At 38.6% G+C, this 22,598-nt stretch overlaps 1 long non-coding RNA gene across 2 annotated transcripts in view; it reads right to left on the bottom strand.

Annotated features, from left to right (window-relative positions):
* LOC106994772 (uncharacterized) overlaps positions 1-22,598 on the bottom strand; it is a 170,256-nt gene that overhangs the window by 106,819 nt on the left and 40,839 nt on the right. The window contains exon 1 of one of the 2 annotated variants that reach the window (XR_013416427.1): positions 15,501-15,617. The exons of the other annotated variant lie outside the window; for it this stretch is intronic. This is a non-coding gene — a long non-coding RNA (uncharacterized LOC106994772). Of the gene's footprint in view, positions 1-15,500; positions 15,618-22,598 lie in introns of those variants that run through there. 2 annotated transcript variants of the gene reach the window in all.

The raw sequence follows: 22,598 nt of genomic DNA, 5'->3' as shown, positions 1-22,598 counted from the left end.
TGCTCTTGTTTAAGGAATCAAACAACTTATGGAGCCAATAAAGCCCTTGGAAACCTGGCCTCATATTTTGTGTACACAGTCCCTGTACAGGGTTTCTGATGTGTGGTAAGTATAGAATGTCACTTTCTGACGGGTCAGGAGCCCCAAGTTATCTTGGAACCTCAAGAGGAGAGGAAGTCACCCAACTCATAAGTATTTGATGGAACAAATCCATGTCTGGGTTCATCTTTAAAAAAGTCTTATCCCGGATTCCTTCTATGGAACAAAGTTCCATCAAAGACAATATAAAAGGCCTATGTGAAAAATAATTATTCTTGCAGCACTGTATATAAATAATCAGACCAAGTATAATAACGCAAACCAGTCCTACCATGATTTTTCTTTTAATAAAAATGGGAAACTGAAGAAAGAAAAAATATTTTTCAAAAAATATAGTACACCTGTTGTTAAATTCTAGTCTTGCGTGATGTTTTTCCTATGATTTCAGCATCTGCATCACCTGGGAACTCAGAGATGCAGATTCTCAGGCTCTACTGAGAAAGAGTCTGTGGGTGGGAATCGGAAATCTGTGCTTTAACAAGCCCTGGGGGATACCGATGATGCTAATGTTTAAGATGTCTGGTTTACATGATCTTCACTATTGCATTTTCACTTAATCAAGTATTGCTAGAATACAGACTCTAGAGTCAGATGACATAGATCTGAATCTCAGCTCTACCCCTTAAAGATGCTTTATGACCTTGTACATGTTACTCGGCCTCTTTACACCACAGTTTCCTCTTTTGTTAAAGGGAGATGGCATCCTCGTTGATAAGCCCCCTGCCCACTGTGTCTTCCCTCTCCTCCCCTTCTTCACAGAGTTAGAGGAGTTAGATTCCTCACATTTCTGTATGTACTTCAGTGGTTCTCCTGCACTTTCAGAAAGCAATCAGACTCCCAGCCATGGCATCCAAGGCCTCTCAAGACTATCCAGCACATTCCTTACCATTCATTTCTCCCCTTGCTGCTTTCACACCAGCAGGACTAAATGCCTTACAGCTGACTTCCAAGGGGAGCCACATCATTTCAAATTGTCACTTGCCTGGTCTGTGGCTCATTCTGGATCACTCCTCTACCACCCAGAACACCACCAGCCATCCCTTCAGATCCCACCTCTTCAGTGAAGCTCCCGCAACATCCTCTCTTCTCTTTCCCGTCTTCTGCAGAAATGATCAGTTCTTCCACTGGATTATTACCCCATCTGACACATAAACCAGTTATGAGACTGAAGCTCCTTGAGGGTGAGAGGCATTTTCTCAGGCCTTTGACAGGAAGCGCAGTAGCTGACACACAGAAGCATGCTCTCACTTAGCTTTTCCTCACAGAAGGGGTGAGAAAAATGGGAAGTGAAATGCTAGTGGACTTATCTGAATCTTCCACTAGGCTATAAGCTTTGTGAGAGTGGCAACACTGTCTCACACAGTGGTCCCCAACCTTTTTGTTAGATTCTCATAAGGAACACGCAACCCAGATCTCTCGCACACACACAGTTCATGGTAGGGTTCGTGTTCCTATGCGAATGTAATGCGGGAATACTCACCGCTGCTCACCTCCTACTGAGTGATCCAGTTCCTAACAGGCTACAGACTGGTGCCCGGACCATGGCCGAGCCTTGGGGATCCCTGGTCTAAAACATTTTATCACTGTGTCTCCGATGCTACCTCAGTGCCGATTACACAATAAATGCCCAGATATTGATTGAATAAATGAATAATGGAAATTTAACGATCAGCACCAAAATGGAGTCACTTCTTCATGAGAAGGCAGGAAATAGAATTGGATGAGGAATGCTATTTACTGTGACATCAAGCACTGCCTATAAATGATCTCATGTATCCTCCCAATTTGTGCAAGTTGGAATTTATGGTGCCTCTGTAAGAGAGGATAAAGCTGAGACAAAACAGTGGAAGTAATTCACCAAAGGTTAAACTAAGGTCAGAGGTCAGATTTGAAGTCAAGTCGGTCTGAAATAAAAAATTCTGCTAAATTGCTTGAAACTGTTTTCCCTAAGAAACTTATTACTTCAGTAGTAGGAATAAGGGACAATGCCAGTAACTGCATGCCAGAGAGAAAAACGTGAGAGTGACCAAAAAAAAAAAAAAAAAAAAAAAGGAACAAAAGCATAGGAGATTTGGGTGATTGCAGTGAATCAATGGAATCAATGACCTAAGAGAAACAAAGGGGAAAGTCAAAATGGGGAATAAAATATAAGGAAAAGGAGCCAGGGAGGACAGCCAATGACAAAAGCTGAGCTCAAGGAGCCTGTTAAGGGCAGGAAATGCTCAACAGTTTTGGAAACAATTTGAACACTATCAAAAGCAAACCCACAGAGCCTTTCTGCAACTTCAGCACCTCCGACTGCTAAGCAAGTTACAGTAAAATCCAGAAGTAGGGCAGAAGCGCAGCTCTGCGTGGGAGTTCAAAGCCACGTCAGCTCCAGGCCAGGGGGATTGCCCTGAGTGGGGACAGCCAGGGACCTATGCAGGGTGTGAGTGTTTCATCAGAAGCGAGCAGGGACACAGTCCCCAGGGCACAGTCAGCTGGAGCACACTGTCTTCATATCAGGGAGCTGGAGGAGGAATGAGGAAAAATATAAAGCGAAGATGATAGTACAGGCAACAGCTTTATGATTCTAGGGCTTCAAATATGATTTAAGATTTGAAGGGCGGGAAGGATGCAGATGAGTGCAGAGGGGAGAAGAGGGTCTTTTAGGAGGAAAAACACCAGGAGCAAAGGCGATAGAGTGGGAATTATTGCTTAGGGTGTGTGAGCATGCAAGCATCTGTGCAAGGGGTGAGGAAAATTGACTGGGGTACCTATAATACATTTGTCTTGGGAAATGAAAGGAAACAGGACTATATACTTTAAAAAAATCTCTAGCCTAATTTGGACTGAAGTGTTACATGGAGTATATCTTTCAGATCATAGCATTAGTTTAAAGCTAAATGTAATTTTAGAGAACCTCCAGCATAAACACCTCATAAAATGGGACCAGTCAGTTTATGTGGCTTGATACGGAAGTTTGAAACTAAGAACAATACATTTTTTGTTGTTAAATGCTAAATGAGTTAAAGAATAGTGTTTACTATTAGGGTATTTCTGGGAAATACAAGGCCTCTCTCCCTCCCTCTTCCCCCCCTTCCTCTGTCTCTCCCTCCCTCCTTCCCTCCTTCCCTTCCTTTCTTCTTCTCTTCCTTCCTCTCTTCTCTCTTACCCTTCCTTCCTCTGTCTTCTCTCTCTTCCTTCTTTCCTTCCTTCTTTCTTTCCTCCATTACTATGTACTAAATACCAACTGTATGCCAAGCACATAGTAAAGGAACATGACTGGCATGATCATTGACTAAATGCAACTTCTCCAGTAAGAGATGAGAGGGTGGGAGTTGTGGGGGTTGAGGCTGGTGCAAGGCTGCCTCTGTCCAATTCAACAAGCTTGATTTGGCTCTTTTTCGTCCAAGTAAGACGAGGCTCAGTAGGTTGTACTCAGCTTTCATTTCTATTTCTGAGTTTATTAAATAACTTTCCATAAAAATAGCTAAGCTTAACAAGAATTAAAATGATGCAAGCAGTTTGTAGATTAGTAAATGTAGTGACAAAACATGTGGGAAGGGTTCAGTCTCTGTAATAATTACAAGAAAAACAGTTTAAAACAAGTATTGCATATTTATTGAATTAGTTAAAAAATAAATTTATTTAACATAATTATATATAAAATAACGAATTAGTTCAACCACTTTGGAGAGCTATCTGGCAGTGTAAGAGCTACAGGATTCATTATACCTATGATTTAGTCCTCTCATTTTGACCATATATTTTAAGAAAAAATAAACAAATAAAAGGTGAAAAATCACAAATAATACTGCTTGTGATAGTTTCAAAACTTGAACAAGCTCCAGAGAACTGGCAATTTCCATGGCTTCCTTGGTATTCCCTAGAGCTTCTGTCCAATATCCAGTCTTCACTCTCATCCTCCCTAATCCATCTTCTAGAGGACATATTTTCTCATGAAAGTATCTAATAAAACTCAATATACTCATTATATAATTATTTTAAAAGTCAATACAAATAGAAAGTGGCTATTTACATGTCAAAACTGTTCTCTCTTTATAAGTGAATTCATTACAGGTTGGCTCATTTAAATGACAAATCTCCTCTAGCATTTACCAGTGTGATTTTTAGAGTAATTATTTGACAGAGGCTGGGAACAGAAAAGGGTCTACAGAACTACCTGATAAAATATCATCAGATATTAAAACCAAACTCCACTTAAATGATTAAAAAGACAAAGAGGAAGTTGAATTTTAGTATCACATGCAACACAGGGATTCCTCAACCTATGATAACATGAGCAGCCTGTGAGAGTCACCAAGGCGTAGGCAATTGAGGACGTGAGGAAAGCCCTGGGCCCACATTTTCCCAAGGTCATTCTGCAGACAATACTTCTGGAAATGGTAGTAGTGTCCTTTGCTTCCCAAAGGGTTTGGGGGCCAAACTAATCTGAGGACAACTTGGAAAAACAAAGCAAAAATGTTGGCTTCTCACAAGATTTGGGATTCTGTGTATTTCCAAGAGGGGAAACTGCACTGAAGCAGTTCTCAAATTTGTTAAAGGAATCCTGTTTGCCAGAAGCATCTGGAGGGTTGATGTCAGGTAGAAGCCACTTAAGAGAACACTGGGATTTGTATTTAATTAACTTTGTGAGAAAAACATTCTGTAAAACTTTAAACAAATGATAATTACACTTGTAATCCTAGCACTTTGGGAAGCCAAGGCAGGCAGATCGCCTGAGCTCAGGAGTTCTTGACCAACCTGACCAACAAGGTAAAACCCTGCCTCTACTAAAGTACAAAAAAAAAAAGAAAAAAAGAAAAAAGAAATTATCTGGGCATGGTGGTGGGCGCCTGTAGTCCCAGCTCCTTGGGAGGCTGAGGCATAATAATTGCTTGAACCCAGGAGGCAGAGGTTCCAGTTAGCCAAAAACACACCACTGCCCTCCAGCCTGGGTGACAGGGCAAGGCTCAGTCTTAAAAAAAAAAAAAAAAAAAAAAAAAAAAAGCTAACTACATTTATTATGTTTTGTCCTCTGATCTTTAATATTTTACAAAGTTGTAGTCATTGTATACATACTATTTCATACTTAATTTTTTGCTTGACACAGTATTCCATTATTCTTTATTATTTCCAAGTGTTGACACAGTTAACATTGCTATCATTTAAAATATTATATATCTACAATTTTGAAACAGCATAAAGCACACAACTATTCTCAATTCATTTCAATAGACATGTATTACTAACTGTTTAGAATCTGAGGTTCTTGACACCTTTCCTGCCGCAAAACATCTCAGGGGTAAAATACATTCTCATCACCAATATTGGCTCACTCTGGCAATTGTTTCAGAGTCTTCTGGGTTAGAGGAGGGCTGGGGTGGGGGTTGTAATTGCTAAGGGACTCATAACCACACATGATTTTCATTGCCCCTCTCCACTACTGTCCTAGTTGAGAATCTCTGTCTTAGACACTATGAATCAGACACAGTCCCAATTCTTAAGAAGTTCACAAAAAGTCAGATATAGATACATAGACACACATATGCAGGTGCACACACAATACTATAACATAAGGCTGGGTGTGAGGTAAGATGAGGTCATATTAAAATACATAAATAAATAAAAGTCCTAAGATGCTCCACAGAGAAGAAAAATGACTTCTACTTGGAACATTTGGAATGAATTTTAAGGAAGACATAGTCTTTTCCTCCATTTTTTCCCTTATCCCACAAATTCAGTTCATCAGCAAGTCCTTCAAAATGTAACAATAGAGAATGCTTACTGAGTGCTTACTCTGCCATGGACTTTTAAAAGTGCTTTATAAGTATTAACTTTAGTCTTCATCATATCCCTATAAGTAGATGTCCTCTATCTGATCTTACAGACAGACAAACTGAGGCATAATGAAGTTCAGTAAGTTGCTAAAGATCCCACAATTAGCGTTAGAGCTTGGATGAGCCCAGGGAGTCTAAGTCCAGAACCTGCATCTCCATCCCTACGCCATTGGCTCCCATCAGTCACATCCCTCTACTTCTTTTCAAACCCACTCCCTCCACTCTGATGAAACCACCATCATCTTCTGCTTGGATTTGTGAAATGGCTTCCGAAAGGCTCTTCTTGCTTCCCCACCTTCCCCCTTTGTTAATCCATTCTCCCTGTGTCATCCTGGGTGATCTTTCTAAAATATATGCCACTTGTTGTTTAAACTCCTTCAGTATCTCCTATCTCACCTAGAGTAAAATCCAAGTTTCCTACCAAGATCCAGTGAACAAAAACCCTGCATCCCCTGACTTCTACCCATCTCCACCACCTCACCTCACACTAGGCTCCATACACTTTGGCTCCTTTTTTTCTTCCAGATCTTTCCCTCCTCTGGGACTTCTCACTTGCTCCCCTCTGCCTGGTATAACATTCCCCAGACTCCTCCCATGGCACGCTCCTCAGCTTCACAGACCTCCCTCTCTGAAATGCATCCCTGTGTTCACTCTCACATCATACTCATTTCCTCTGTAGCACTTTTCTCGAAAGTATTGTTAATTGTTCACTTATTAATAAATTGTCCCCACTAAACTATAAACTCCCTGAAGACGGGGTCTGTCTTATTCACTCCTGTTTTCTCAGCAGCTAGCACAGTTCCTGGTGTATAGTTGGTGCTCAATAAATATTTCCTGAATAATGAATGAATTAAGAGTAGAAATGTAAAAATAAAATGCAAAATTGAATTCTCATGTGCCAAAGTGGCTCATAGCTGCCTCAGGTTGAACGTGCCTTAAAACAAAGTAGAGAACCAGGAAACACAGCAGTCTCATTTATGCTTTCTAGACTGTGTGGCACAGCATCATGGAACAAAAACATGAAATGAATATCGGAGACCTAGAGCTTCAGAATTTTCTGAAGACCTAGTGCTTCAGAATTTTCTTGACTTATTTTACAAGCTATCACAAGAGACTATATAGGCCAGGCGCAGTGGCTTACACCTGTAATCCCAGCACTTTTGGGAGGCTGAAGTGGGTGGATAACGAGGTCAGGAGATCGAGACCATCCTGGCTAACACGGTGAAACCCCGTATCTACTAAAAACACAAAAAAAAATTAGCAGGGCCTGGTGGCGGGCACCTGTAGTCCCAGCTACTCAAGAGGCTGAGGCAGGAGAATGGTGTGAACCTGGGAGGCAGAGCTTGCAGTGGGCCGAGATTGCGCCACTGCACTCCAGCCTGGGTGACAGACCAAGACTCCATCTAAAAAAAAAAAAAAAAAAAGAATATATATAACAAGAGGAGGAGACAGAGAAGTAGGAGAAGAGGAAGAAGGAGAGGAGGAGAAGGAGAATGAAAGAGACAGAGAGAAGGGGAGGAAATGCTAATATTTATTCATTAGGTCCTGTTTTAAATGCTTTTATGTATAAACTCATTTACTTCTTATAACAACTGCTAGGGTTATCTGTCCCGGCATAATTAACTATCCCTAATATTAGTGACTGAAACAAAAGGCATTTTCATTATAGCTCGCAATTATGTCATGTAAGAGTCTGAGCAGAGCTGGGATGGACCATTTGTCTGTTTTGCACAGCATTTACTTGGTGATCTTCAGCCAGACTGGTAGGGAGGTCTAACATGCCCTCATTCCCATTCCAGGAGCCTTAGTGGTGATGGCTGAAGGCTGGGCTCTACTGAGCCTTTCCTCCTCTCCCTCTCCATGTGGTGTCTCCAGAGTAGCTGGACTTCTTACATGGAAGCTCAGGGCTCCAAGAGACCAAGGAAGAGTTGCCAGTTGTCATAAAGGCTAGGTCCAGAGCTAACACGCCATCCCTTCTATATTACTTCATAAGTAAAAGCAGTCACAGCCCAGCCTAGATTTGGAGAGTGGAGAAATAAACACCAAATAAACACCAGCACTTTTTTGGTTATTTTTTGGGACAGCATCTTGCTTTGTGACCCAGGCTGGAGTGCAGTGGTGCAATCTTGGCTCACTGCAACCTCCACCTCTCAGGTTCAAGCAATCCTCCTACCTCTGCCTCCTGAATAGCTGGGACTACAGGGGTGTGCCACCATGTACAACTAATTTTTGTATTTTTGTTTTTTTTTTGTTTTTTTTAGTAAAGACGGGGTTTCACCATGTTGGCCAGACTGGTCTGGAACTCCTGGGCTCAAGTGATCCTCCTGCTTCGGCCTGCCAAAGTGTTGGGATTACAGGCATGAGCCATTGGGCCCAACCTAAACACCCTCCTTGATGAGAAAAGAGGCAATGAATTTGTGGCCACCTTTAATCTGCCATAATAATCCTATCATTTCTAGTCTTCAGATGAAACTACTGAAAGCACAGAGAATTGGTAGGCCCAGACAAGCCTCTGCCTTAATTTCTACACTGGTCAAGTGACGGTAGTTAATTCCTTTCATAACTGTTTTACAGAGTAAACCAGGAGATAAATATTGAGTAACAATCATGTACAATATGCTTATGTACAATAGTGCTCACCGTTGTAGAAGGAAAAATTGAGGATAACAACCCAGTTTCTTACTCTACATGTGAAAATTAAAAAACATCCTCTCTCTCTCTCTCTCTCTCTCTCTATATATATATATATATATGAAACTATTATCTGATCTATTCTAAATAACCCCCTGTAAGAAACATGAAATTTAGCTTCAAGAGATCAAGGTGCTGATCTCTACGAGTGGCTGTGGGACCCTGAAGAAGTCACTTCACCTTCCTGTGTCTCTTTGCCTGTAAAACAAAGGATTACAGTAGATGACTTCTAGGCTTCCTCCAAAATTTGGGTATCTGATTCAAAGTTTTAAAAATGCTTTTGTGTTACTATTCACATTTGCTGTGGGATGGGTTCCCCCACCTACAACAGCTACCTTGTCCTAGTTCCAGCAGAGAAGTCTTGTCTGTTGTTGGTTGAATGCAGCCACCCTTACAGTAGGAAAGGCTGCCTGATTCCCCCTTTGTAGCAGGTACATTCAAAGACACACAGAAGTATCTTTGTCCAGTGGCACCAGAAGTCAATGTTCCCAAGAGCATGTGGAATATGTAGACATTTTATTATCTCAGGGAATATAATATGTCCTATAAAAATGCCCTCTGTTCCCTGCTTTTCCTCCCCTTTTAAGAGTATAGCTGGAGAATCAAAATAGTTATCACAGGAAAACAACATCAAACTTTCATTTTCCAAGGTAGTTACCACAACAAATGCACATTCTTGCTTTGGGCTTTGAAGAGTTCCCTTCATTTCCTCTGTTACTGGCTATCAGTGGGTTTGGGTATGACACACCTTCTCTCTCACTCACAGCCATAAAGGTAAAGGGTACTGAGAGAGAGTAAGCCATGACTCATTTTTGCATCTTTTGGTTTTTGATCAAATGCCAACAGATGGCAAGAGATAAATAAATGAGTCTTCAATAATGGGGTATGTGGAAACCGGTAACATTTGATGGGTAATTATTCAAGTTTCATTATTAATTTTCCTCTTCCTAAAATTATAAATAAATGTAGCACAATAGGCAAAGGACACTATCCTAATACTATCTGGGAGGAGAAAGAAATTGCCTTCCCAGCAGCACTATTCAAATCTGCATGCAATTTACTCACACATATTCAAGTAGGAGGTAAGGTAATAACTGCTTACCATAAAACCTTGGGGTTTCAGATCATCATGGCAAATGCACATTATTTGTGTAACAAATTATAGAAAGAGTTTCTCTTTTTAGACGCATTCATTTTCTGTCCTTAAAAGCAACAGAAAGGGGAAAATGCTTTCTAAAATGACCAATATCAGCATCTTATGCAACCTAATAGTATATAGAGTTGGAAAGAACATGAGAGAAACCGGCCCTCTCATTTTACAAAGAAAGTAAACTATGATTCAGAGATAAATGACTTGCCCAAGAAAACAGAGGCAATGGGTAGTCAGGCCCAAACTAGTCAGGCCTCCTGAGTCTCATCACAGAGCCCTTTCCAGCATCCATGATACTTCTGGAAGAGGTAGCCTTGGCGTTTATTCCATTATTGCCCTGGACCATGACATTTTGAGGAGAGACAGAAGATGAAACAGCAGTCCTCCTTTATAAGCATGGTATCTGAAATGCAGCAGGTGCTTATAGGCATCTATGGAATGAATATATCAAAAATGCATCACTTTGGACCAAAAAAAAATAATACTCTGACCTAACAACCAGAGCCAAAAAAAGTCATAAGGACGATAGCAAGTGGGAGTGTGTTCTCCAAGTGTTCCTTGATGTAATTCTCACCACTTCAACAATATTTTAAACTCTGTATGAGCTGAAGTTATGTCATTTATATGTTTTCCTTCCTTCACACCCGAATATCAGGAATGCTGTTAAAAATTCCACATTTTTGGTCCCCAAATCAGGACATATGATGTGAAAAGGAGTTTTTCACTGCTTCTTGAGGTGGTGAGCTGTCTAGCGGATGGAACCGTTGTTGTTTTAACAGCTCTATTGACATATAATTCCCATACCATACATTCAGTTATTCAAAGCGTACGATTCAGTGGCTCACCAACTTGTGCCACCATCATTCCAATACATTTTAGAGCATTTTTGTCACCTCAAAAAGAAATCCCATATCTCATAGCCTTAATTTCAACCTCCACCCACCCTATGTCCCAGCCACTCACAACCACTCACTTACTTTCTGTCCCTATAGATTTGCCTGTTCTGGACTTTTCATATAAATAGAACCACACAATATTTAGTCCTTTGTGACTGGTTTCCTTCAGCTGGCATGATGTTTCTAAAGGCCCATTTGTGTTGAACATGTATCAGTACTTCATTTATTCTTATGGCCAAATAATATTCCATTATATGGATATAGTACGGTTTATTTATTCATTTATCTTTGATGGACATTTGGGTTGCTTACACTTTTTGGCTGTTATGAGTAATGCTAACAGATTTTTTGGAGAATACAACTTTCATTTCTCTTATGTATATAGCTAGGAGTGGAATTGCTGAATTATTAGCAGATGGTTTTAATGTAGAAATATTTGAGTTAATGAAATATTTTCTATGAATTATGAAGGAAGTTAGACCCAATAATTGAAACAAGATCCATCTCATATATATTGATGCCAAGCCTAAGGGAGGAATTTATTCATTTTTTTTGAACTGGTTTAAGCCCAGAGTCAATCCTTGCCATTTCTCTATTGTAGAAAATCCTTGTTGTAGATAGATGACCCTATTGTGGACAGGTGCACATTTTCCAAGTATACCTCTCTCTCTACTCAATAAACCCATAGAATGATTCCGAAAATGCATACTTAATATTAGGAATGTCACAGAGCTATGAATATATATATATTTGAATATATATATATATATTTATTTCACCTCAGACCTCCTCAGGCAGAAGAAGACAAGAGAAAGACTATATTTTCTTAAAGAGATATGAGCCATCTGGATAAAATCAACAAAACTTTATATTCTAAAGTTGCAAATAAAATTATTAATAGCAGTCACATTTAAAGAACAGTAGAGATGTATGTATTATAGACACACTCTATTGAAATTCTATTCAAATTCAATGTGAACTCTATGTTTGTGTCCATTTAATACAATCTAAAGGCTGGCATTACTGTTTTAAAGTTATAATAGAATTGTATAGTTTATATACTCTTGTTTTCAAAAATCATCTGCTCATATGTTTGACTTAATTGAGAATTAGTTTTTGATCAGTAGCACATCCCTCACCCAATGTGTGGCATTATTTATTTGGCAAAATACGACCCACTTCATAATGGTCTGCTTTATGACATAGCTTCCAGGAACTCACTGTGGTAAAAACTGGGGACTTTCTGCACCACTTGTGTTGGACTGTACCTTCCCTGATCTTACCATCAGCTCAGTTGAAGGTGACTCCCCATTATCTTATCAAGGTAGCACTGGCAAGAATGTGAGGTGGTGACCCTGAGGATGGTGGCTCAGACTCTTACCACCAAAAAGTACCTGCTAGGGATAAGACTGTGCTCTTTATACCTCTCTTCCGAGAAAAATTTTAAAACTTTGTTAACTGTTATTTACCCAGCTGTTTTAATCTCCCTGGCTGTTGATCTTCAACTTTTGATAATGTAACTGAAGAGTCAGACACTTTACTTTGTATTCAATGCTCTGAATGTCAGACCTTAATCCGAACACACTGGATCCTAAGGTCTTAGCTCAACTATCTAATGGCCTTCACACTAATAATAATCCAGAGTTCCTTCTCAATTAGGAATCTATAAAATACGATGTCGGCCTATTTTATCTATCGTAATCAGGATTATTATATTCAATTCAAAGGTCCTGTGACACAGGGAAAGAAGATCACTTTGGAATGCCTGGATTCAAGCCCTGGCTCTGCCATTTGAAAAATAATACTTTGGCTAAGTCACAATGAATCAGAACCACAGTTTACTCTTTTACAAGTTGGAGGTAATTATAGTGTGGCAGAGACAACATAGATGTGTTCACCAAATCCCATCTTATTTTCCTTTTCCTGGACAGCAAAACGACAGCCTTTTTCTCAGCCTTTCTTGCAGTGAGCTTGGAGCCAGGAGAACTGGGCTATGAAGAAGGAGATTTAATTCCTAAAATACCCCCATTGGGAGCTCCAACTCTCTCTCCTTCTGCTACGGTAAGCTCAGAGGCCATGTGTTGAGATGTTTTCTGTATTTTCTTAGATTTTTTATTTTTCTGTGTGACATCCATCAATCACAGGCCAACTAATGGCCAAAGCTGTTTACATCTCCCCTGCGATCCAGCTTTTACCAGCACAAAAAAATCAAATCACAAACAAAACAATCCTGAGTCCATACCTCCTACTGCTCTCTTTATCTAACTCTTACATACCGAGCCACAATTTTCCCTGCCCTAAATCACCCAGGGCTGGGTGCCAGAAAACTAGGGCCCAGAACCCACCTCTAGTAGTCCAGCGCACCCCAACATTATTCCAACTATCCAATCCTAAGATGCTTCGCCTGCCCTGCCTTGCCTTTCCATGAGAAAACATGAGGAAGCCTCTGGGCCAGACCTTCCCCTCGTGCCTGCTTCTGCCTCCTGACTGACTCTGTGCTTCCCCACGTTGTCCTATGTGGTGCCCTGTACTTCCCATTTCCAGAGGACCTGGGGAACTATACGCTTTTCTTCCAATGGCATTGACCATTCCATGTTATCACTCAGTCATCTTTATAAATTAAGACCCAGAACCAAATTAAGATAATGGTTTCGTAAGATGAAGAATCTTTGCTGACCAGCATTGGACTTGTATGACAGGGTGATCAACATTTGTTTTGCTAAAACACTGAAATTTTAGCAGTTCTTTGTTTCTGCAACTTAGTTGAACATGTCCCGAGCAATACAAAATCCTTACTTTCAAGGTTATTCTAATGATTAGGAAAAAAAACCCAAATGTATATAAAGTACGTAACAGTTCATAGTACAATGTAGGAACTCAAAACATGGTAATTATTATTATAATTGTTATTCAACAACAATCCCTAAAAATACTATATGTAAATAAAGCAAACCTGTTTCTCTATTACCCCATCAGGTAGAAAAAGAAAAACAGATTTTTCACCAAATATAGAAGACATGTTTGAGACATTCTGACTTAAAACAGAAATTTTGGTGTTATAAAACTACACTTTGGCAGTTTGTTCAGAGACAGGGAGTCAACCTTCAGAGAAGCTAAAACCAAGGATAAAAACTTACTCATTGGGAGTGGCACTCTGTCCTAGACATTACAGGCAGAAAACAGTAGTGACTTCGAAGGAAGCCCATATCAAAAGACAAGTACAGATGCTCTAAATTATAGTCATCGTTTTGCTTCCAGTTTCTTCTCACATGGACAATCTACATAGCCAGGAATCAGCAGCATTTATTAAGAGGTGCATAGCCAGTCACTCTGTGCATCTCTTCACACTTATAAAGCACCCACAAACATCCTAATAGCCATATGAGATGATCAGGTAAGTCATTTGCTATTAGTACACAGAGAAGTGAGTTTCCTGTGTAGAATGGTAAATTACGCCCTCCCTCTTTCCACTTCCCTTTCCACTTGCATTTTCCATATGGACTCCAAGAACTTAGAGATTATATTTTTCTCCAAATGTAAAATCAGGAAAAGTTTATAGGCAATGGATGTCATTAGAATCCACACAGATAATTTACAAACTTGCTGCTAACAGTGAATCCATGGGCCAGGAGCATCAACATCACTTGGAGCTTAGAAATATGGAATCTCAGGCCCCACCCCAGACCTACTAAGTCAGATTCTGAATTTCAACAAAATATCCAGGTAGTTTCTGTACACATTAAAATTTGAGTAGCATTGCTCTAGAAGAGTATCTGTAATTGCGTGACTGAAATTTGGGGACCTCTAAATTGAATCAAGAAAATAGCATGTAGACTCAGGGAAAACAAGAGTAGAGTGCAGTTGCAACTAATAAGCCTGAATAAAAGTAAAGTTTATTCTATCTGAAAGTAGAAGCTGTTAATGGAAGAGAAACAGACTGCTTAGAATCTAGACAAGCATAACCCAAAAAGCAACATTTTCCTTGTGTCTTCTTCACTATTTAGCAAAGATGACCCTCTGATCTACAAATCTGTATATTTATTTTAAGAGATGATGAGTGCATTTGACCATCAAGTTTGGCATCCCATGTAATCTACTTATAAACAGATTTTATGTGTTCCATGTAACTTTCTGATTATAATTTAACTGCCCATATCATGTAGCTTTTCTAAATGGAGAGACTGACCAATCAGACCAAAACATTCTAGAATGGCTATCTATGCTCAAAATCTGATTGAGTGTGGTTAGGACAAACAAGTCTACTTGAGAAAACAGAGGCATAAAGTCATTAAGTAACTTGACTAAGTTATAAAGTGACAGAAACAGGATTTTAACCCAGGCAGTTCAGTACCACAGCAGAGAGTGCTCTCTTGATCACCATGCTACGTGGCCTTCATCTTGTCTCTCAACAATTGTTACACATTGGCCTCTTCCGATTTCCCCCACCCATCATTTTTAGATTAAGTTCAAAAACACAAGCAGATCTAAGGTGCCAGGAACTAGAACTTTTGATATGACCAAGACATTAAAGCCTCAAGCCTAAGTAGGTGACATTTTCTCCTATGTGGCTGAGGATGCTCCCTTGGGGTTTGCAGGTTAAACCACAGATGTGCTGGATCCTAAGAAGTCATTCTCTAACTTGTACCTCCTCAGACTTCTTCCTCTGGTCTTGAGAATGAAATTATTCAGATGCCAATGCCAAAGGGGGCTAGAAAAAAGACAGGGGGCAAAGTTCACTTTGCTTGAGGCTTAGGTAAAGAGGAGCCCAATTAACTCAACAAATAACTCTACTGGGGTTTATACCAAAAGTTTTATAGAAATATACAACATGCTTTGCATTACCAGGATCTCTATATTTCTCTTGGAATCAACACAGGAAGTGGCAGCAGCTGCACAGAACTCAAGGATTTTTCAACCCTGGATAAGTGGTTTGCAGTCCTTTGTCTACCCCAGCACACCTGTGAAATACAACACATTTCCTTAAGTTACAGTGGCTCACTTCCAATAAGATTTATAAAAGACTACATGTTTCCACTGCTTTCCAGCAGAAAATAATAAAGCTGTGTTTTTCAGTGCTTTTTATGCTAAATATTAATACATGTCATTTCCCTAGGGAGAAAAATCAATTTCCATAAAAATGAGAAGCAATGTGAGACTTCATATCAACTTAAACTAAACCTGAACACTTGGTATGCTTCTATGTCCCTTCTGCTTCTTGTCAATATCAAAGAAACAAAAGTGTTATCAAAAAGGCAAAAACTAATATATGCAGTGACTTAGTTCATTCTGTGTTTGTTAGAAAAGTAACAGGATTTATTTTATTATGCATTTAAAATGTATGTAATCAATTCCCCCATTATTTTCAAATAGTTTCTAGCTAGCTAGCTAGCTAGCTATCACTTTCTAGAAGACTCTTAGGACTACTTTCTGAGGGTCAGAAGGAAGTTATTTGCATATGATCACCCAACAAATGAAAATGCTAACATCTGGTGTTAACTAATTTATTTATAAATGTTGACCATGGCAGTTGATGAGTTCATTTACTGTTTATAAAAATTGTATAAGTGTCTATTAACTTAATATTTTTTTAAAAGTAGATTTAGAATTTCCAAAACATGTAAAATTAAACAAGTCACCTATTTTTAACTTAATATGAAGCACTAAAAGTTTACAAAACTTGAGTGTACTTCTGACAGTTTATTTACTATTTTATTAATTTTTTGAACCATGTTTACTTTTTTCAAGGGTTTAAGAGTTTAAAGAAGCATAAAATGATCTATTCATGAGCAATCAATTGAGGTGCAAGACACTATAAGGAACTGTAAGAGATATTCATGAAACACTGAGGGGAGACCAGAGAGTCTACCACATCAAAATGAATTTCAACAACAGTGATGCTGGCCAGGAAATTTGAAGGAAGGCAAGCACAATTGTAAAAGAGGAGAGCTAAATGGCATAGATTAATCAATAAAAGTATTGATTAATGAAAAGAATCAATGTATAGCAGCATAAGAAATATGCTACAGTTATGACAACTGTAATGCATGATATTTAGGATAAAAGTTAAATACAATTCAATGAATATAATAATTTTATTAATAACTACTACTATCAGCTAGAGAGAGTTTATGTTATGACTTATATAACTAAAATGTAAAGCAGAAATAGGCATCTTTATATCTAAATATTGGTGCCAAGCAATTATTGCTTTAAGATAATTTTCAAGGACTTGCTGAACCAAATCACTGAATCACCAAATTGTTGTCCAGAATTTAACAAATTGTCAAATAAGTTTACTTTTCCACCAAGTACCTGTTTCCCATACCATTGTTAAGGATGAGTGGTGTTTTTTTAATTAAAAATTTTCCAATTTGCTAAGCAACAAAACTTTATTATTTTAATTTCTCTTTTATTTCCAGTGAAATTGAATAGCTTTCTGCATATTTCTTAGACTTTAATATTTGTTTTAGAAATTTCCTGCTTGTGCCCCCACCAAGTTTTCCATTGGAATAATCATTTTTATCTTATTGGCCTAAAGAAACATTGGTATATTCTGGCTATTTATATACCATCTATGTTAAAACATTTTTCATGATTAGAAATTTTCTTTTTAATTGTTTTAAATAGTTCTATTCTATTTAAGAGGCAAGTGCTATCATTTGAATGTCTCCTCCAAAATGCATGTTGAAATTCAATTGCTCTTGTGATGATATTAAAATGTGGAACCCTTAAAAGCTGATTAGGCCATGAATATTCCACATTCATGAATAGATTAATGTCATTATCTCATGAGTGAATGAGAATAGGTTATTATAAAAGCGCATTTGGCCCCCTCTTGCTCTTTCTTGCTTTGACCTCACTTGTCCTTCTGCCTTCCACCATTAAATGACACGACATGAAGGCCCTTGAAAGATGCGAGCACCATGTTCTTGTACTTCCCAGCCTCCAGAACCATGTGACAAAGAAATTTCTTCTCAAACAGGCAACCTACAGAATGGGAGAACATGTTTGCAATCTATCCATCTGATAAAGGGCTAATATCCAGAATCCACAAGGAACTTAAACAAATTTACAAGAAAAAACAAACAAACCCATCAAAAAGTGGCAGAAGGATATGAACAAACACTTCTCAAAAGAAGACATTTATGCAGCCAACAAACGTATGAAGAAAAGCTCATTATCACTAGTCATTAGGGAAATGAAAATCAAAACCACAATGAGATACCATCTCACGCCAGTTAGAATGGCGATCATTAAAAAGTCAGGAAACAACAGATGCTGGGAGGATGTGAAGAAGTAGGAATGCTTTTACACTGTTGGTGGGAGTGTAAATTAGTTCAACCACTGTGGAAGATAGTGTGGCGATTCCTCAAGGACCTAGAACAAGAAATACCATTTGACCCAGCAATCCCATTACTGAGTATATACTCAAAGGATTATAAATCATTCTACTATAAAGACACATGCACACGTATGTTTATTGCGGCACTATTCACAATAGCAAAGACTTGGAACCAACCCAAATGCCCACCAATTATAGGCTGGATAAAGAAAATGTGGCACATATACACCATGTAATACTATGCAGCCATAAAAAGGGATGAGTTCATGTCCTTTGCAGGGACATAGATGAAGTTGGAAACCATCATTCTCAGCAAACTAACACAGGAACAGAAAACTAAACACCACATGTTCTCACTTGTAAGTGGGAGTTAATGAGAACACATGGACACAGGGAGGGGAACATCACACACTGGGGCCTGTTGGGGAGTGCGGGCTGGGGAGGGAGAGCATTAGGAGAAATACCTAATGTAGATGACGGATTGATGGGTGCAGCAAACCACCATGGCATGTGTATACCTATGTAACAAACCTGCACGTTCTACACATGTATCCCAGAACTTAAAGTATAATAATAAAAAAAATCTATTCTGCCATATTTTCTGAATTTGTTTTGTAATAGGCATTTTTACAATAAAAATAACAATGAATGATATGAAAAACAAAATTTCTTTTCAAGTTACTCAGTCTGTGATGGTCTGTAATAGCAACACGAAATGGGCTAAGACAGCAAGCAACTGAGTTATAGTCTATTTAGGTTTATAGCAACAAATCTGTACCTAGCTGACCTTACACCCTCATTGGCTTTCAATGCCTCTTCTGTTTGCCTGAAAGATAGAAGCACCACTGTGTCTTATTTCACTGCTATCTCTTCCTTCAGAGGTGAATGCACTTCAGCAGTTTTCAAAACTCTGAGCTGATACTTCCTAAATCTATGTCACTATCCTTAACTCAGACCCCTCTATAAACTGGTACTATGGTTTCATTTTACTGACAGATCCTTCTAAGATTTCATTCATTCATCTACCACTCCAATGTGTATAGCACCCCTTGTGCATACCTACTAAATATTAAATATTGTGAAGTTTTATCATCTCAAATGCAAAGATTTCCAACCAAATTCAGCTGCTGTCCCACATTCCATCCTGCCCTTTATAATTTCTCTCTCTACAAATTGTATCCCTAACTTTCTGCTGCTTTATCTAAAATGTCATGACTCTTCTCTCTCTGTTATTACCACATGCAATCAGTCTCTGTTAATTTTTCCTCCAGTGGCTTAAAAATTAACTCCTTTTTTCACGCAGCTGCCATGCTTGTCTAAGGCCTCATCATGTGGCACCTGTTTAATTAACTGCCATCACCTTTTACTGGACTCACTGACTCCCACCTGTTTCTCACTTCAATTCATTGTGTACCCTGTGCTGAATTACTCTTCCTGCAGCATGGCTCTGAAAATGTCATTCCTCTGTTCAAGAATTTTGAGTGCTTCCTTCTGCTTATGGAAACAAGCCCCCAATTTGCCAGTCCCTCAGTGGAGATTTCTCATAAGCGGGATTCTCCCTATCCCAACTCATATTTCACTCTTCCACTTCAGAAACACGTTTGTTTAACATTGTTTCTGCACTATCCTCCACACAAGCCTCCGTGCCTTTGCTCATCCAACTTTGATTATACCCCTCACTTCCCTCTATTAGTCCAAACTCAAACAAACTAACTCTTCAGGGCACAACTCAAGTCTTTTCCAGAAAGCTGGCCCCAGCTAAAACCACAGTTTAATTTTCTTAGAACTGGAGTAGACTTCATAGAGCACCCTCAGGGACTCTAAGCCTCAAAAATATTAAATTCTATTCAACAAAAAATTATTGAATACTCATTATGCACTAAGCCCCAGACTAGGAACTGGGGACAAGAAAAACAGATAGATGTGATCTCTCTTTTCAAGGAACTCTTGCCTTTTGGAGGGTGTAAAATATATAAACATGCAATTGCATTAAAAGCTATCAAGTTCTAAGATGGAGACAAACACAGTGCTGTGAGAATGAGAGGGATGGGCATTTAGTCTAGCTGAGGAGTCAAGGAATGATTCCTAGTTGAGACATCATGTGGTAAGAATGTTAAAGATGAGTGAGAGCTACCAAGACAAAAGTGGGAAAGAAATATGAGACAAAGGGAACAAAATAAATGAATGCAGAGACATAAACAGTGGGAAGGAGGTGAGGAACTAGAAGCCTGGTAGCATCAGACTATAACATTGTGAAACAAGAACTGGTGAGAGATGAGATGGGAAGTGACGGGAGAGGCTAAGCCAGGCATTTGGGGTTTTGTAAACTGTATTAAGAACTTTGTACTCTAATCTGTAAATGATGAGGAACCATTAAAAATGTTTACGCAAGGAGGTTAAATGACTGGGTTTTGCTTTTAGAAAAAGCGTGCTCCGTACATTGTAGAGACCAGATTTAAGGGAAGCCAGTCAGGAGAAAAGAAACTACAGATTGTGATGCTCCAAGGAGAGGACAAGGACCGAAGTAGGGACATCGTTATCGGGAATGGGCCTGAAAACAGATTAAAAAAAATAGTTATGAGCTAAAACCATTAGGCCTTGCTGATTGCCGAGATGTAGAAGGCCCAGGACAATGAGAAGTCTTACATAATTCTTTAATCTCTGGTTTGGGCAACAAGATGGTGATGCCAGTAATTAAGCGAAAAATAAAGGAACCATTGGTGAACAGAGAATAACAATGAAGACAGTTTCAGATATGTTGAGTTTGAGATTCCTCTGGGACATATCAAGCTAAAGATTTATGAGTTCTAGGGTAAAGATTAAGTTTGACATTAATTGTCATTCCAATGACAAATGAAACAATACAGGGATGAAATTCCCCAAGCAAAGTATGTAAAGAAATGAAGACTTTGGGGTAATGATGGAAACCTGGGGTATTGTAGTTACTGGACACACAGAAGAGGAAGAGCCCCCAAAGACCAGAAAGAAATGACTCAAAGAAGCAGGAGGAACGCCAGGACATATTGGAGACAAGAAAGTAAACCAGAGGGTTTTAAGATAGGGCATAAGATACGGACTGAGAAAGCATCCTTGGGTTTCGCAATACAAAGTTCATTGGTGACCTTTAGAAGTGAGTCTAGACTCCGAACTGTGATGTGTTGAAGTGTAAATGAATTACAGTCATGAATACGTTCACTTAGCTGAAAACGAAAGGAGAAAAATTAGGGCACAGCTAGAGGGGATGCAAGGCCAAGAAATAGCTGACTGAGGCTAAAGGAATAAAGATTGCAGAGGCACACAGTAAATGAGGGTCTTTATTTAATTACAAATATACAGTTTAATACTCAAAAATATCTTTCAAACACAAGATGAGAAGGGAAATAAAGTTTCATGAATTGCCTCACAAAGTAGAGTTCTAGCTACTTTTTGTACAGGAATATTATGATGTTTCTCTTTTCACTGGGACCCAGAAGCACGCAGAGCTGGCTCCTCTCTTCGTTTCATCATGTGTTTCCTGGGATCCTTGAATGACTCAATTTCGGGGTGTAATCATTTTGCTTTCAGGGAAGCTGAATACTATTTTTGTGAGGAGTTATTCCACCACCATGTGGCTACTCTTGAGAATAGCATTTTTTCTCAGCTTCCTCCTAGAGCTAGCTACTGGGTTGAGTTCCCAGAGAAGGAGAATTCTACAGCTCAAAGAGCTTTAGAAAGCCTCTCTTTATTTTGCAGATAATGAGAGCAAAGATGACTTGCCTAATTTTTCAAAAGTTCCTTATATTTTAACTTATGAATATTTTATACATTATGAGTGATTATATATACAAAAAGCAGACAACAAAAAACACATACAAAATCTTTCCATGTTCATTCAAACCCAAGGATAGCATCCCTGTCAAATGGTCTTAAGTAAAAAATATTGATGAAATACAGCAATATACAGAGATCATTGTTTCTAAACTAATCTTTAGCAACAACATCCTGCCTTGGGGCTAACATGATATTTTGTTTAAATTTAAGCCATTTCCAGGAAAGTTTTAATTTCTGCAAGTTCAAACAGATTGGTAAAACAGAAAGCACACCTACAAAGGATCAATCCTAAGGTGATAATTAGAATATGTTTATTATCTTAAGATATAAAACCCAATTCTATAATATCTTTTGTCATTTTGCTTTTCTCTATCATTTTTTCTGATAATAAAAATAACAGATGTCATTAAAGAAAATGTGAAGTTTTCAGGGGAAAAAGACATAAACGTCACTAAAAGATTTCATAACCCAACAATATTTTTTAAAAAAAATTAGCATTCTTACTCCCTTAAAAACGCTTTAAGTTAAAGAAATCAAGCTCATTATTTTATTTATCTTGCTGAATTAGCTAAGAGTTAAAAAATGATTTCTTATGTTTACAGAAGTTATTGCACTCTCCATCCATATTAACCCCACTTAATCAAAAAGAGTCACCAACTCTTAAGACTTTACATAAATGTAAAACTGTTAAAACAAAGCAAAGTTGACAAGGTTTGGGCCACGTTTATGCAAGGTGGCATCTTCAGTCAGACTGCCCATGTGTTCATTAATGCTGTCTTTAATTATTT

This window comes from Macaca mulatta, chromosome 1 (genome assembly GCF_049350105.2).
Source record: "Macaca mulatta isolate MMU2019108-1 chromosome 1, T2T-MMU8v2.0, whole genome shotgun sequence".
Taxonomy (NCBI): domain Eukaryota; kingdom Metazoa; phylum Chordata; class Mammalia; order Primates; family Cercopithecidae; genus Macaca; species Macaca mulatta.
The sequence above is the reverse complement of the archived record's forward strand: the minus strand, read 5'-3'. Positions and strand labels throughout refer to the sequence as shown.